Raw genomic sequence first — 14148 nt, 5'->3', positions numbered from 1 at the left:
GAACATTCTTGGCACATCTCCACCTGTCCCTTTGCCTTTAGTTAGCATCATTGCTGCCATCTTGAATATGCTCACTCTGATTTCTTCCCATTCTTTCACTAAAAGTGTTCTTCTCAAGGATTTTTAAAACTGCCAAATTCTGCAGCTGTCAACCCTTGTGGGATGCTGTTCTGTACTTTTTGTCCATGGTAATTACTGTCCATTGTTCTTTAGAGCAACCCTGTCAACTTCGTTCTTTTTCCTTCCATAGCTTTCTGTCCCTGGGTTTCTCTCTGAGGTACCTGTGGTTTATTGGTTTCTGCAATGCTCTAATTCTCTGGAGTGGCTCCTCCTCCTCCACTCTTCGTGGAATGCTATTGCCCTGCATTCAGTGGCAGTGGCAACCTGGAATGGCTCTAGACAAAAAAAAAAAAGCTGATTCAAGAGTAAGAGAGAGGCTGACCCATGTGGAGTCAACTGCTATCTGTTTCTGCGAATTTTGAACTAGATATGAGAAAGGCTGTCTCATTGGATAACAGTGTATCCAGAATAAACTAATGGGAACAGAATCAAGTTAGCATGTATACAGAAGAGGTGGTTCTGGAGTATGAGAGTCAAGCACAGAAAAGGCAAAGAGGTGGGGAAGGAGGCAGTTACTGCCAGTGTTTCATGTCTATATCTGCTCTTCAGGAAGCCCTCCCTCAAATATGCCTCATTTCCAAAGACAGTATGGAAGAAAATGGCAATATTTAATGATGATAGCATGCCCAGAAAGAGAATATTAGTGGTGCTATAATGTTAACGATTTGCGGACGATATCTTTGAAAGCAAATTCAGGTACTCTACCCACTGAAGGCATGAAGAAGGCACATTTTATTCTCAGAGCATCTTCCCTGCTTCCCTCCCCTTTCTCTCTTTCTAGTTTTCATAGAAAGTCAAAACGTATTTGTATATATGAATATATTACAAATTGTACCCGAACCATTCAGACAATTAGAAGCAGAAGAGGAGCTGAGGACATACCTTAGTCTTTAAAATACTTACTGTGCAGGTATGGGGTTTGATTTCAGTTCTCAGCAACTATATAAAAAGCCTGGCATGGTGGACCACACTTGTAATAGTAGTGCTTGGGCTGGGCAGTGGTGGCGCACGCCTTTAATCCCAGTCCTCGGGAGGCAGAGGCAGGTGGATTTCTGTGAGTTCGAAGCCAGCCTGGTCTACAAGAGCGAGTCCCAGGACAGGCTTCAAAGCTACAAAGAAATCCTGTCTTGAAAAAAAAAATAGTAGTGATGGGGACGGGGATGAGGAGAAATATTATGGAATATCATTTTAAGATGTGTTACATTCATTTATACAGTGAAGCATTTGTTTAATGATGGAAAGATGTGTTGCATTCTTTTATGTTGCATTTGTTTAACTCTGTGAAGCTGTGTTATTTTGCCTGTCTAAAACACCTGATTGATTTAATAAGAAACAGCATGGACAAAGGGAAGGCAGGAGAAACTATATGCTGGGACTGGCAGACAGAGAGAAAAAAAAACAGAGGAGAAATCTGGGAGGAGAGATAGAAGGAACAAGAAATGGAGGAGAGGAAGACTTGCTACAGCTACACAGCCAGCCACAGAGAAAGATATGTGCAGAATTGAGAAAGACAAAAGTCCGGAAGCAAAAGATAGATGGGAAAATTTAATTTAAGAAAAACAAGCCAAGCTAAGGCTGGGCAAATATAAGAAAGAATAAGCCTCCATGTGTGATTTGAGAGCTGGATGGCAGACGCCTCAAAGAGCCTAAGAGTAGAAAAGAAACCAACTACAGAGACAGACAAACCTCTATGGCTCACTCACCAGCCAGCCTTGTATACTTGGATGAGCTCTAGTTAATTAGAAACTCTGCTAAATAAACAAACAAACAAACAAATAATGAAGCATGCTCAGAGATGACCCAGTGAGTAAAATTTTGCCACGTAAGCTCAAGGACCTGAGTTTCTCCAGTAGCACCTACATTAAAAGCTTGTTATTCCTGTTCCAAGGAAGTGGAGACAGCATTCCTGGGGCTTGCTGGACACGTAGTCCAACCAAATCAGTGAGCCCTAAATTTACTGAGTCTTTCTCTCCAACAAATAAGGTAGAGAATTGTTGAGGGAGACCTTTGAAGTCCACCTCTGGTCTCCACATGCATGCACACGTGTGCATGTCCACTCCCACACATATGCACAAACACATGAATACACACAACACACACACACACACACACACACACACACACACGCACAAAAGAAACAGAAGAGACTGAAAGCTGAAGTGGCTTCCCACAGTGTCTGTGCTTTCTTCAGCACAATGAGGATTTTCCAGCATCTTCAGTTTCTTGGTTTTATCTTTGTTCTCTCCCTCTCCTTAAGAAATAGATTTGGGGCTAACTTGATAGTTTCTTTAAATAAGCACATCTCGTTTGTTTTATTAAATGTACACACAAACAGAATTAGGACCATGTTTTATAAAACACAAAGAAAATTAAAGCAATATTCGACGCCCAGTGGAGGTGATCCCCTCCTCACAGGAAATCATGGAGGGCTCAGTACCTAATCATCTGGTGCTCAGCCTCACCTGCCCATGGCATCACCTGGGCATCTCCTCAAATGGACACTTATCAGAATCTTAATATTTACACAGGTCTTCTATGGTACAAATCGGAGTTGAAGCCAAAGTCTTGCTGGATATATTCTTGGTCTTGATTAGTAGAAAATACAGTATAGGTTGCTTCCTAATCAATTCAAGATTAGCTGTTATCCTTCTTGTATTCTTATTACTAAGCTGACATACCATACAAAATTCAAATACTAGGTACGTTAGTGTCCCTTTCCATTGCTGAGACCAAATACCTGTCAAGACAGAACTTAAAGCGTTTGTTCTAACTCAGAGTTACAGAGATGCAGAGCTCATGGTGGAGAAGGTGTGGAGGTCAGAGGCAGCCCGTTCACTCCTGAGAGGCTGAGGCAGCATGAACAAGGGAACTCAGGGTGCTTTTCCTATTCTCCCATTTTGTTCAACCCAGGGTCCCATTGAACAGATGGTGCCACAGTCAAAATGGGAAATGCTCTCCCTGGCACAACCTGAGTGTGTGTCTTCAGTAGTTACACATCCAGTCAACTCAAGGGTGCAGAGTTCTTCTCAGACCATGTACTTACCAAACATAGAGTGACAATAACACTTGATCTACACCACGCTGATAGGCAGGACATGAGATTACGTTCTATTTCCCCTTTGTTCCTTCGTGAGTCTTCCTATGAGGGAACAGATTGGAATACACCCACTTCTGGACATCTGGGTTTTCACACTTTAAACCATTTGCTTTCTCACTGTACATCCTCTTTGCTTGTCTTTGGTCTCACTGATTCAAAGGAGCTCGTGATAGTGTATAAACATGAATGCATCCTGTTTGATTCATGTAGCAAGTCATTTATCTCAAGTAATGACTTGTCTTTTATTTCTTTCTGAGACAGGGATTCTCTGTGTAATAGTCTTGGTTGTCTTGGAATTTGCTTTGTAGACAAGGTTGGCCTTGAGCTCACAGAATCCTCCTGCCTCTGCCTTTTGAGTCCTGGCATTAGAGGCATGTGCCACCATGTCTGGCTATGACTTGTCCTTTGAACTTCACTCCTGACTTTGAAATTCAGCTGAGTGAGTGTTGAGTGATGGCAGCAAAGCCGAGGGAATGTATTGCTATTTCTGTGTCAGAGTAGGACCTGAATCTGAATCCTAAGCTCTCTTCACTGACTGGTTCTTGATAAGTTTCACAGATCTCATCAAGCTTCTATTTCTATTAGATAAATATTCCTGATATTATCTCATTAGTAGACTTTCAAAAGGATTAAATGAGATAGCACAGCTAAAAGCACAGTGCAGGCACCAGGAGACCATTCAAACTTAAGTGGCTCCTTATGATTCCATACTTAAAATAGATCTAACTATTGTCTTTCTTATCAGTAAACTTAATTCCAAGTAACAACATTGATAGTCGTATGCACTAAAGCACAGGTTATCGTTTTGCGGTTTTCCCCTTTCAATGACTGGTAGCATCGTAAGGTTTGAATGCCTTGCTCACCTTTTCTTTTCTGTGCAATGACAATAAGAATTGCCTTTCATGTGGACTGACCTATTCATTTTGTGAACTCTATTATCCAGTCTAAACAGCGGCTTTGGATCCATTTGTCTATTTGTTACCAAATTCATTCCTTTTATTTCTTCTCCTTTACTCTGTATTTTAGAGGGTGACATTTCCCAGGCTTCCTTGCCTGTTGGCATTGTTTAGTAAGCCTTATACAATAAAAACTTACTTTAAAAATATATAGCCAAATTTGTCAACCACTTACTTTATCACCTCTGGATTTTTATATTGATTAGGAAAGATCTTGTTCTATACAGGAATATAAAAATAATCTGGTATATATTATAGTCTACTTACAATAGTAATAAAACAAAGTTATGCTTGAAATAGTACCACATGTTTATAATCTCAGTCCTCAGGAGGGTGAGCAAGAGAACAGCGAGTTGAGGACCATTGTGGGCTACATCGTGTGACTCTGTCTCAAACAAACAAGCAAACAAAAAACAATAAAGCAGAAGGGTTTTTTTTTTTTTAACCTCCCAAGAATTTATATCTGTATATCCTTTGGGATATCTGCTACACTCCCAAATGAAGTGTTCCAACTTTATTTACTGAATAATTTAGTAATCTTATTCCCTTTTCACGATGTGGAAAGCTACATCTGCATATACACTTGATCTGCACTATTCTGTTTCAAAAGACGACCTAGCCAGCTATGTCTATTGATATTTTAAACTTTTTATGCTACTATTAAATCCAGAACTTTCTTTTCCATGAGGCTTTAAAACATAGTGACGCAAAGGTCCTGTTTCATCACCGTATTTCCACATCATGACTTTGACATGAAGCTATGTGGACCTAATGATCTTTGGAGTATAGAATAGTTGTTCTTGCAGGTTGTTGTATTATTTGAGGTGTGTTTAAGTTCTATAGAAACTCCTAAGTAAAGATTATTACTTAAATTTTGTTTATTTGATCTATATTTATGTGTATATTTATTCAATTGTCTTTAGTTTTTTTCTAAAATCATTTGGGTTGTGTACATTTGTATGTGTGTGCGTGCGCACGTGTGTGTGTGTGTGTGTGTGTGTGTGTGTGTGAGAGAGAGAGAGAGAGAGAGAGAGAGTTCTGTGTTTGTGTCTCTATGCTTTTTTATCTTATTTTCTGGAATTTTACAGGTTGTGATGGTCATTTGAGGAAATAAAAATATTTAGATGTTTTTAAAGACTCATTTATAAAATCTAATTTTGTTTCATTTTTAAAGTCTGATATACTAATTGTTATGTATGATATCACTTCTTCAATTTTATTTGATCTTATTTTATTCCTCATTCTCTTTTAGTTAAATGCCTCTTTCTGGTTTCTAATTTTAAAGAACATAGGGAGCCAAGCAAGGAGAGGTGTTAGCTTTATTTAGAGATGCCTGATAATCACTAAACAGCAGCATAGTGGAGTTTATATGAAGAGAGGAATGTGTCTTCCAAGGACAAAAAGCTTTTACCTCATAGCCCAATTTCAGGCTTTCCAGTTCCTGTAGCAACACTCACAATACCTAAGCTACCAACAGCCTCACTGCCTAGACAAATCATCCTTTGTGTTGAAGAGGTATGCCAGTTAACCTTCAAGTCCCGCCTTGACTGGGTGTGGAGTCACCTTGAGTGCTTACCTCTGAGCATGTCGTGAGGATGTTTCCAGAGAAGATTAACTGAAGACATCCTGAATTAACAGAAGATCCATCCTGAATGTAGGTGGCATCTTCTCATAGGGTAGGGCATAAAATAATAATAGAATAGAAAGATACAGGGAAAGAAGGCAGTGGAGCATCCACTTCAATTCTGCCTCCCGTAGGCACAATGTACCTACTTACCTCATACATCTGCTACCACGCTTTGCTTACTGTGATGGATTGCATCATTTCAAGCTGTGAACTATAGTCAACTTCCCTTCCTAAAGTTTCATAAGAATGAAAAAAGCAACTAGGTATCCCAAGTGCTGGCATTTCAGGTGTGTCTCCGCACCAAAGTCCAAGTAAGGCATTGAGAAGGAGTAAAAAGAGAGAAATGGATGAAAAATGATTTATATTTCAACATCCTTCAACTGTGTGGGTAAATATAGCATTTCCTTTGGTTAATAATGAGGAAAATTCATCTTAAAAGATCCATATAGTTTGTTCTCTAATCCCATTGGCTATATTTTTGAAAACTGTTTTCATCCACGTTTATGTGAATAACATTGAAGGTATATTCTGTGCACAGCTCCCCTAATTATGTGGAATTCTCTTTTAGGTATGTAATTACACATAAATATTAAAGGAAATGAAGTTACATAGCTAATATTATTTTTTATAGGCAATGTGCCCTTTGAAATTTTAACAGTGTCTTTGGGTCTTTCTGACAGATGTAGGTACATGTATATTTTAATAATTTTATATAGTATATCTTGGGATATATATAATTACGTGAATGACTTTTATACTGACAGTATTTAAACTACTGTAATTCTATTATAACCAATGAGATGTGAATATGTTACTTCCTACAGTTTTTACATACTTATGAGACTGTCTTTATATTTGTGTAATGAACATATGCTTTTGAGAAAATGTCACCTTTAATAACCTGCCAGAATACACATTGTTCTAATCCTCATTTCTTATGGTCCTCCAGTTTTATTAATGTCACTGAGAACTGAAAGCCATGATACTTAAAATATATCTGAGTGTCTAATTGTGAGGACAGTCATTTATGTATTCGCTTTTCATCTTTGAAGATTTTACATTTTGATTTGTCAGCATTCTTTACTTCTCACTATATATTTAGCCAAAATATCTGTGAAATTTACTTTTTAGAATTATAGTTAATTTTGTCATATAACTATTAGTATGAGTATAGCCAGTTGCAGCAATCCTTAATTTGGCATGCTCTTTATTTAATGGTTTTTTATTTTCTTTGTCCTTGAAGAATGCCTTTGTACATATATTTATTTGACTCTATGATGTCATAGTAGACCCTTTTTATTTCTTTTGTATAATTGAAACTTATTAGGAATATTTACTCTTTTGTCTACCAAGCTCCCAACATGTGTGATTCTTTTCCGTTGTTGTACTTCGATTGTTGGCAGGAATCTGTGTGTCTGACCTACTTCTACAATATCAATACACTAATTCTATTACTCCATAGCTTTAATATAATTCTTCTTATCTGATAAAAACATTTTCACCTTCTCCCCTTTTAGGTATAGCCAGAAAAGGAAGAAAATATTGAAGGAATTTTGTCCACCAAAAAGGAGGTGGAGTTCCCAGAGTCAGTCCACAGCCATACTTCACTAGACCTGTGGTCAGGTGACTTGTATTTTCATGTGGAAATAATACAGAAAAACATGATGAAAATGACCTAGAAATCCAGGATTTTGGACCAGATTCATTACCCAGATAAGCACCTGACTTACCTCTCTATAAAGAGAAGGATAAAATGAATATTTCACAGTGAGAATGAGGAAAATATATCAAATAAAATTCTGCCCATCCATCAGTGCCCTGTTCATGTCTCTAGGATGAGAGATACACGGTTTTTCATGTTCATCTTTGAAGCTTGCTGTGACTTTCTACTGTGTGTATCTGTTCTACTTGTCACTAAATTAACTTTGAAGGGAATATATTTACAGTTAGGGTTTCTTATCACTGCAGAAGCTGGGTTCCTAATGAAATCCCACTTCTAGGCTCCCACAAGGCAAGGTAACACCTTTGTAACAAGGTTTCCTCTTGCATTCTAATTTCAGGGGTACAGCATACAGTTTGAGATGAATTAAATTCTACCTCTCGATTAAAAAAAATATTCTGAATTGTTTTTGTCATGAATTCTCTTTACTATTCCTTTTTCTAATCTGTAAGATGTTTACTAATGAATATAGTTTTGTAAAAGTAAAAGAGAAATAATATGCAGTTTTTCTCAATTGGTAACTAAAAATGCATTTCTCTTCATTGATAACTTTAATGTTTGACAGAATTAGGATATTTTAGTTCAAATCCTTCCTTTCTACCTACCATTTTCTAGACTGAAGTGCCTGATTGATTGGCAAAATGATTGATCTTGCTTTTTGAGACAAGGTCTTGCTATGCAGCCTAGCCCAGGCTGTTCTTGAGCTTCAGAGTCTCCTGCCTCATTCTCCATAATGTTGGGATTACGTGTGTGTACAAACACACTTTGTGTATTATCCAGTGTCGTGGATGAGAGGTGAAGTACCGCTCAGAGTCTAAAGATGTATTGAATGTGCTGCCTCTGATTTCAATTCTTAATTATTTGACTATTTAAACTGAAGGTTGAGATCCTTTTTAGGTTTATTTTCCAAATCACCAAATACATTTTAATCATGACAAGTTTGTTACCAAGATTGCATTTTTGTAATATTTTATTTTCTGGTGAAAATATAATGATAAATTACTTTATATCCTCACATGGTCAGTATTAACCTGGATTCGCATGTATAAATTCTGAGTGTTCCCTTGACTCTCCTTTTAGTGATATCAGTTGTTTTTGATTGTTGTTTGCATTTTAAGCAGTGTGTGTGTGTGTGTGTGTGTGTGTGTGTGTGTGTGTATGTGTGTGTATGTAACCATGCAAGGTCTCACATACATGCATGCACACTTAGCAATACCTGAGTGTGTGGATTCAGGAGTTTTTGTACATATCAATTCTCTCATTCTCCCTTTTGTGTTCTGTTATATAAACTCTGTTATATGCTGAGTCATCTTACCAGGACCTCAAATTAGGGTTTTTTTCTTCAATATTGAGTGATGCCTTTTCTCTGCTTCTTTATTTGTGTATATGAATGGGTTTATAAATTCATCTGTAACCTTCGTCCACAGAAGTTTTCTTGGCACACATGACAATGACTATTGTCATAGCAGTGAGCACTGAGGCTATGCTCAGCTGGTAGAAGGTATGAGTCAACAGAGTTTTAACGAGCTGGCTTACCAGGAAAGATCTTAACCTGCATCTGTCTGGAGTGGGAGAATCATGGCGACTGCATGACTCGGCTTCTTTCTCCCAGCATTCTGTTCTGTTTACTCCGCCTACCTAATTTTCTGTCCTATCAGGCCAAGCAATTTTCTTTATTAGTTAACCAATGAAAGCAACAGATAAGATACAAGACCCACCTCCATCACTATGTGAAGTTCCAGGGTACAGCCACATGTGATGTTTATTTATTCATCTCTCATTTTTCCTTGTGTTTGCATGTGTGTGGTGTGCGTATCTTTACAGAAATATGTATAAATACTGCCTTCATACTGCCTTATCCATGGATGGATACTCATCTCTCTAACACCTCTTCTAGACTCCCTCTTATTGTCACAGAGCTGGTTTTAACTCACTATTCCTGTTCTGCAGTTCTGAACCTAATAATCTCCATTTTTCATGACTAAAACTTTTGCTAAGTTTTTTATTTGAAAATACTATTTTCTGATTATGCAGTTATTCTTCACATGCATTAAACAATCAGATCTTGATAAGTATAGGAAGTAGTGTGTCCCTGAAGGATGTTTGTCTTTTTTTTTTTTTTGATTGAGAACTACATTTTTCTCTGATCCCCTCCCTGCCTCTTCCCTCCTCTTTCAACCCTCCCCCAAGGTCCCCATGCTCCCAATTTACTCAGGAGATTTTGTATTTTTCTACTTTCCATGTTGATTAGTTCTAGGTAAGTCTCTCTTAGTGTGCTCATTCTTGTCCAAGTTCTCTGGGATTGTGGTTTGTAGTCTGGCTTTCTTTGCTTTATGTTTAATAACCACCTATGAGTGAGTACATGTGATAATTGTCTTTCTATGTATGGGTTACCTCACACAAAATAATGTTTTCTAGCTCCATCCATTTTCCTGCAAAATTCAAGACGTTGTTATTTTTTTCTACTGTGTAAATCCATTGTGTAAATGTACTATATTTTCCTTATCCATTCTGAGTATAAGTCTGTTTTAGAGAAACATTTGATGCCAGCCCTCTGTTTCTGTTTCCAGGCTGCTTTTGTGATCTCTTCACTCACTTCAAAGAAGTATTTTCGTGCTTGCCTAACATTGGGAATTTAGATTGGCATGGGTTGATACCAGGCAGCACATTCTTGTTTAATTCTAGGGTGTGATGCATGAGATGATTGTGTTAACATTTGTTGGCCTTTTCTTTGGGGCAGGGTTGTACATTGTCTGAGCAAACAGGAGTAAACAAAAAGTATCCTCATCTGTTGTGTTGTTATAACAGAATTCTTGATGTTGGGTGATTTTTAAGAAAAGCGAGTTTTCTTGGCTTCACTGTTTGACAAGTTGAAAGTTCAAGAAAAGCAGCCATACTTAGATAGCCTCAGGTCCAATCCTAACATTACAGATAGCATCACGTGATGGATGAGGGTGGGGCAGTTTCTATAGCAAGAAAGACTCAAGGGAACCCTTGAAGAAAGCTGAATCACAAGAACACCCCAACAGTTGGTATCTCATCCACTGAGGCTTAGAATTGACTCCATTGCGTGCTCACTTTGGCAGCACATATACTAAAATTGGAACAATACAGAGAAGATTAGCATGGTCCTTGCGCAAGGTTGACACACAAATTCATGAAGCATTTCATTTTTTTAAAGATATATTAATTAGCCGGGCGGTGGTGGCGCACGCCTTTAATCCCAGCACTCGGGAGGCAGAGGCAGGCGGATCTCTGTGAGTTCGAGGCCAGCCTGGTCTACAAAGGGAGTTCCAGGACAGGCTCCAAAGCCACAGAGAAACCCTGTCTCGAAAAACCAAAAAAAAAAAAAAAAAAAAAAGATATATTAATTAAAGGAGGCATTGTGAGGTTGGCAAGAGGCTTGACTCTAGAGGGGTTCCCAGATGTCCACAGGAATGTCCCCAGATAGGACCCAAGACTCTTCTGATCTCTTTTCTCATTTTCTTCCCTGAGATATCTTCAGGGACAGACACTCATTAGGTTCCCTTAAGGGCAGAGCCTCGTCCTTTCTTTAGTACAGTGTCCATAAGAACAGCTCAGACCCTGCGCACACAGGCTTTGCACAGCTGCCTTTGCACACTGCCAATTATGTAATGCCAAAGGTTGCCTTCAGGCTCTGCTCCGTGGAAACTGGTCTTGATGTTGGGATCTCCCAATTTTATCTTTCATCAATCAGGTTAGTAGAGTTTTTCCAGGAACAATTAGGTGGGTTTAAGTTGCTATTTGAAATGAAAGCTCGGCTGGTTGCAGGTTCAGCCTCACACCTCTGTCTTCCTCTAGTCCCTAACTTGGGAGGTTGAAATGCGTTTTCCTTGTTGCTTGGCTGTCTTGCAAACCCATCTCTGATCACCTGCTCCTTGTAGATCTCACCTTCTTTGTTGTTGTGTCACGTTGTTGGACTCCTAGCTCTGGCTTTGATTAGCATTCAAATTGCTGTTCTCGTTTCACTGAGGAGGTGTCTTCTGTTTTGCTAGGATGCCAACTTCTTGATGTTTTATTATCTTCTGTTGACAACTCCCAGTGCACATTCTAGGTTTTGCTGCCCCACTGAGTCTGTGGCTGTACCTTCTCCTTTTTGTTCCCTGGCATCTGTTTTGTGTTGCATTTTCCCTCCGTTTCACTGTTAGGACCAGCATATAATTTATCATTTATAACAAGACAATTTTGAAAGAGAAGGCACTAGGATAATAAAATGGCTCAATTTTAAAAATCTATCAATAGGCAAGTTAATATGATTATATTAAAGACCTATAAAAATAGTTTAAGAATCCTAAGCAAAATATCAGTAAGTAAAATTCAATGATACATTAAAAGGATGATATGTCATGAGCAGGCAAGTGTAATCTGGCTCTATAAATATTGTTTTACATTTGAAAATCAAAGGACATCATTTATACATCTACAAACATAGGAGCCATCTGATCATTGTGACACACAGAGAAGAAAAGATGTGATGGTTTTCTCTAGTTGTTAACATCAAAAGCATAAAGAGAATAAGCCCCTCGAAGGTGTCCATTATGAAAACATACTTCTTGAAATATTGATTTTTGACACCCGATGTTAGAAGTGAGAAAAAAAAATGGTTTCTTTCTGTTTCTATTTGACTTGGCACTGGCAGTCCCATCAGATGCAATCAAGACAAAGGACAAGTTCTAGGTGTGCCCTAATGCTTCTTGAGAGGTGTTGGCCTGCTTGGTTATACCCAATGAAAAAAAATCTATTTGATGGCCAAAATATGAAATGCCCTCACATACTCTTATATTGAAGCCCAGACCTTTAGTGCTATCACACAACTGGAAGAAGTAAGTTACCAGAAATGTATTCTTGGTGTATATGCTGTCCTGGCCCCTGAAAGGAGCAAATTTTGTACTTTCTTCCCTTGTCCCCATGGTGTTCTGCCTCTCCATGGTCTAAACACAACAGAGGCAGATGACCAGGGACAGGAATAAGTGGCACTGTGAGACAAATTAAACATTTCTCTTTTAGAAGTTGTTCAATCAGTTATTTTGTCATGGTTACAATGAGTTATTTTTATTGTCATAGTGACTGGATGTAGAATTGCTATGAGGACACACCTATAGTGTGTCCTTGACTGTATTTCATAAAGGTTTAACTGAAGAGGGAAAAATTGTGATTCTGGACTCAATAACAAAAAGGCAAAAAGGGAGCTAAGTACATTGTCTCTCCCTGATGCCTGAATGTGGATGCTATGTGACCAACTGCTTTACATTCCAGACACCATGACTTCCTCCTATGATGGACGATACTCTCAAACTATGATCTAAAGTACACCTCCCTTCCTTACATTTCTTTTGTCTGTTTCCTGTCAAAGCAAAGACAGTAGTGACCAGTGTAGTGATAAAAAGTTCACTAGACTTCATGATGGACAATAGACACAGATCAAAATATTGTGAAAGTTACAGGTTCATCTCTACCTTTACAATTCTTGTATCCTCTTAAAAATGATGTATACTCATAATTATATTCTTTTGTTTACAACTGCTGAAGTGTTGGTAGAACAACTTGAAATGAGCAAATAAAAGTAGGAACAAACCATAAAATAGTGTTGGATTTATAAAATATCATGAATAAGAAAGCCACAGTGGATCAGCACACTGCTCACAGAGACAGGATGACTTGGCATTTCTTTTCTTTATCTATTCTAAGTGTGTCTACTCTCCACTTTACCACATTTGTTATATGATCATTTGACTGGCAAATAATAGTTTCATGAGCCTTCCTGATTATAGTTGGGTGGCTACATACTAGAAGTAGCTGAGATTATAGTGCTGAGAACACCACATCAGAAGGAATTAGCAGAAACTGACCACTCTTCTCTGAGCAGACTGAATAAACAGGCTATCTGCATTAACCATTGAGAGGGAGAGCTTGGGGCAATTATCCTAGAAACAGGAATGGAGTGAGAGTTACTGCTAGTCATGTAATAATGTCATGTTTAAGGGATTAGAAATGCTTTAACGCTCCTGGTTTCTTGTAGGTTTGAGCATTGATATGTAGTGCATCTACTCACCTTAAAGTATAAGATGATTTATGTATCTTTTCACATATTTTTAGAATATATGTACTTTTAAAGAAACTAACAGAAAAATAATATTTTATATCTATCATATTAATGTTTTCATGTATTTGTGAAAATTTATGTTTCTCTCTTGTAATTTTTTTTCCTGGCTGACAAACTTCTTTTTTATTATTTTTATTGAGCTATACATTTTTCTCTGCAACTCTCTCTTTCTCCCCATCCCCTTCTACACTCTCCAGTGACCCCCATTCTACCACTTTACTCAGGAATTATTGTCTTTTTCACCTTCCTATGCATATCCGTCTACGTATCTTTTAGGGCACTATTTGTTATCTTGGTTGCCTGAGGTTATGGACTGTAGGTTGGTTTTTTCTATGCTTTATGTCTAGAAACCATTTATACGTGAGTATATATTATATCTGTCTTTCTGGGTCAGGGTTACCTTACTCAATATGCATTTTTTCTAGATCCATCCATTTGCTTGCAAACTTCAAGATGTCGGTATTATTTTTTTAACCACTGTGTAGTACTCCATTGTACAAATGT

At 38.0% G+C, this 14148-nt stretch overlaps 1 non-coding gene across 1 annotated transcript; it reads left to right on the top strand.

Annotated features, from left to right (window-relative positions):
* The first annotated feature begins 10590 nt into the window (after positions 1-10590).
* Positions 10591-10697, top strand: LOC121455466. Its single transcript, XR_005975493.1, has one exon. It is a non-coding gene; the product is annotated as a U6 spliceosomal RNA (small nuclear RNA).
* Positions 10698-14148: the final 3451 nt, after the last annotated feature.

The sequence above is a fragment of the Microtus oregoni genome, unplaced genomic scaffold (genome assembly GCF_018167655.1).
Source record: "Microtus oregoni isolate MIOR12 unplaced genomic scaffold, Mior012 000013F_ref0000133, whole genome shotgun sequence".
NCBI lineage: Eukaryota > Metazoa > Chordata > Mammalia > Rodentia > Cricetidae > Microtus > Microtus oregoni.
The sequence above is the reverse complement of the archived record's forward strand: the minus strand, read 5'-3'. Positions and strand labels throughout refer to the sequence as shown.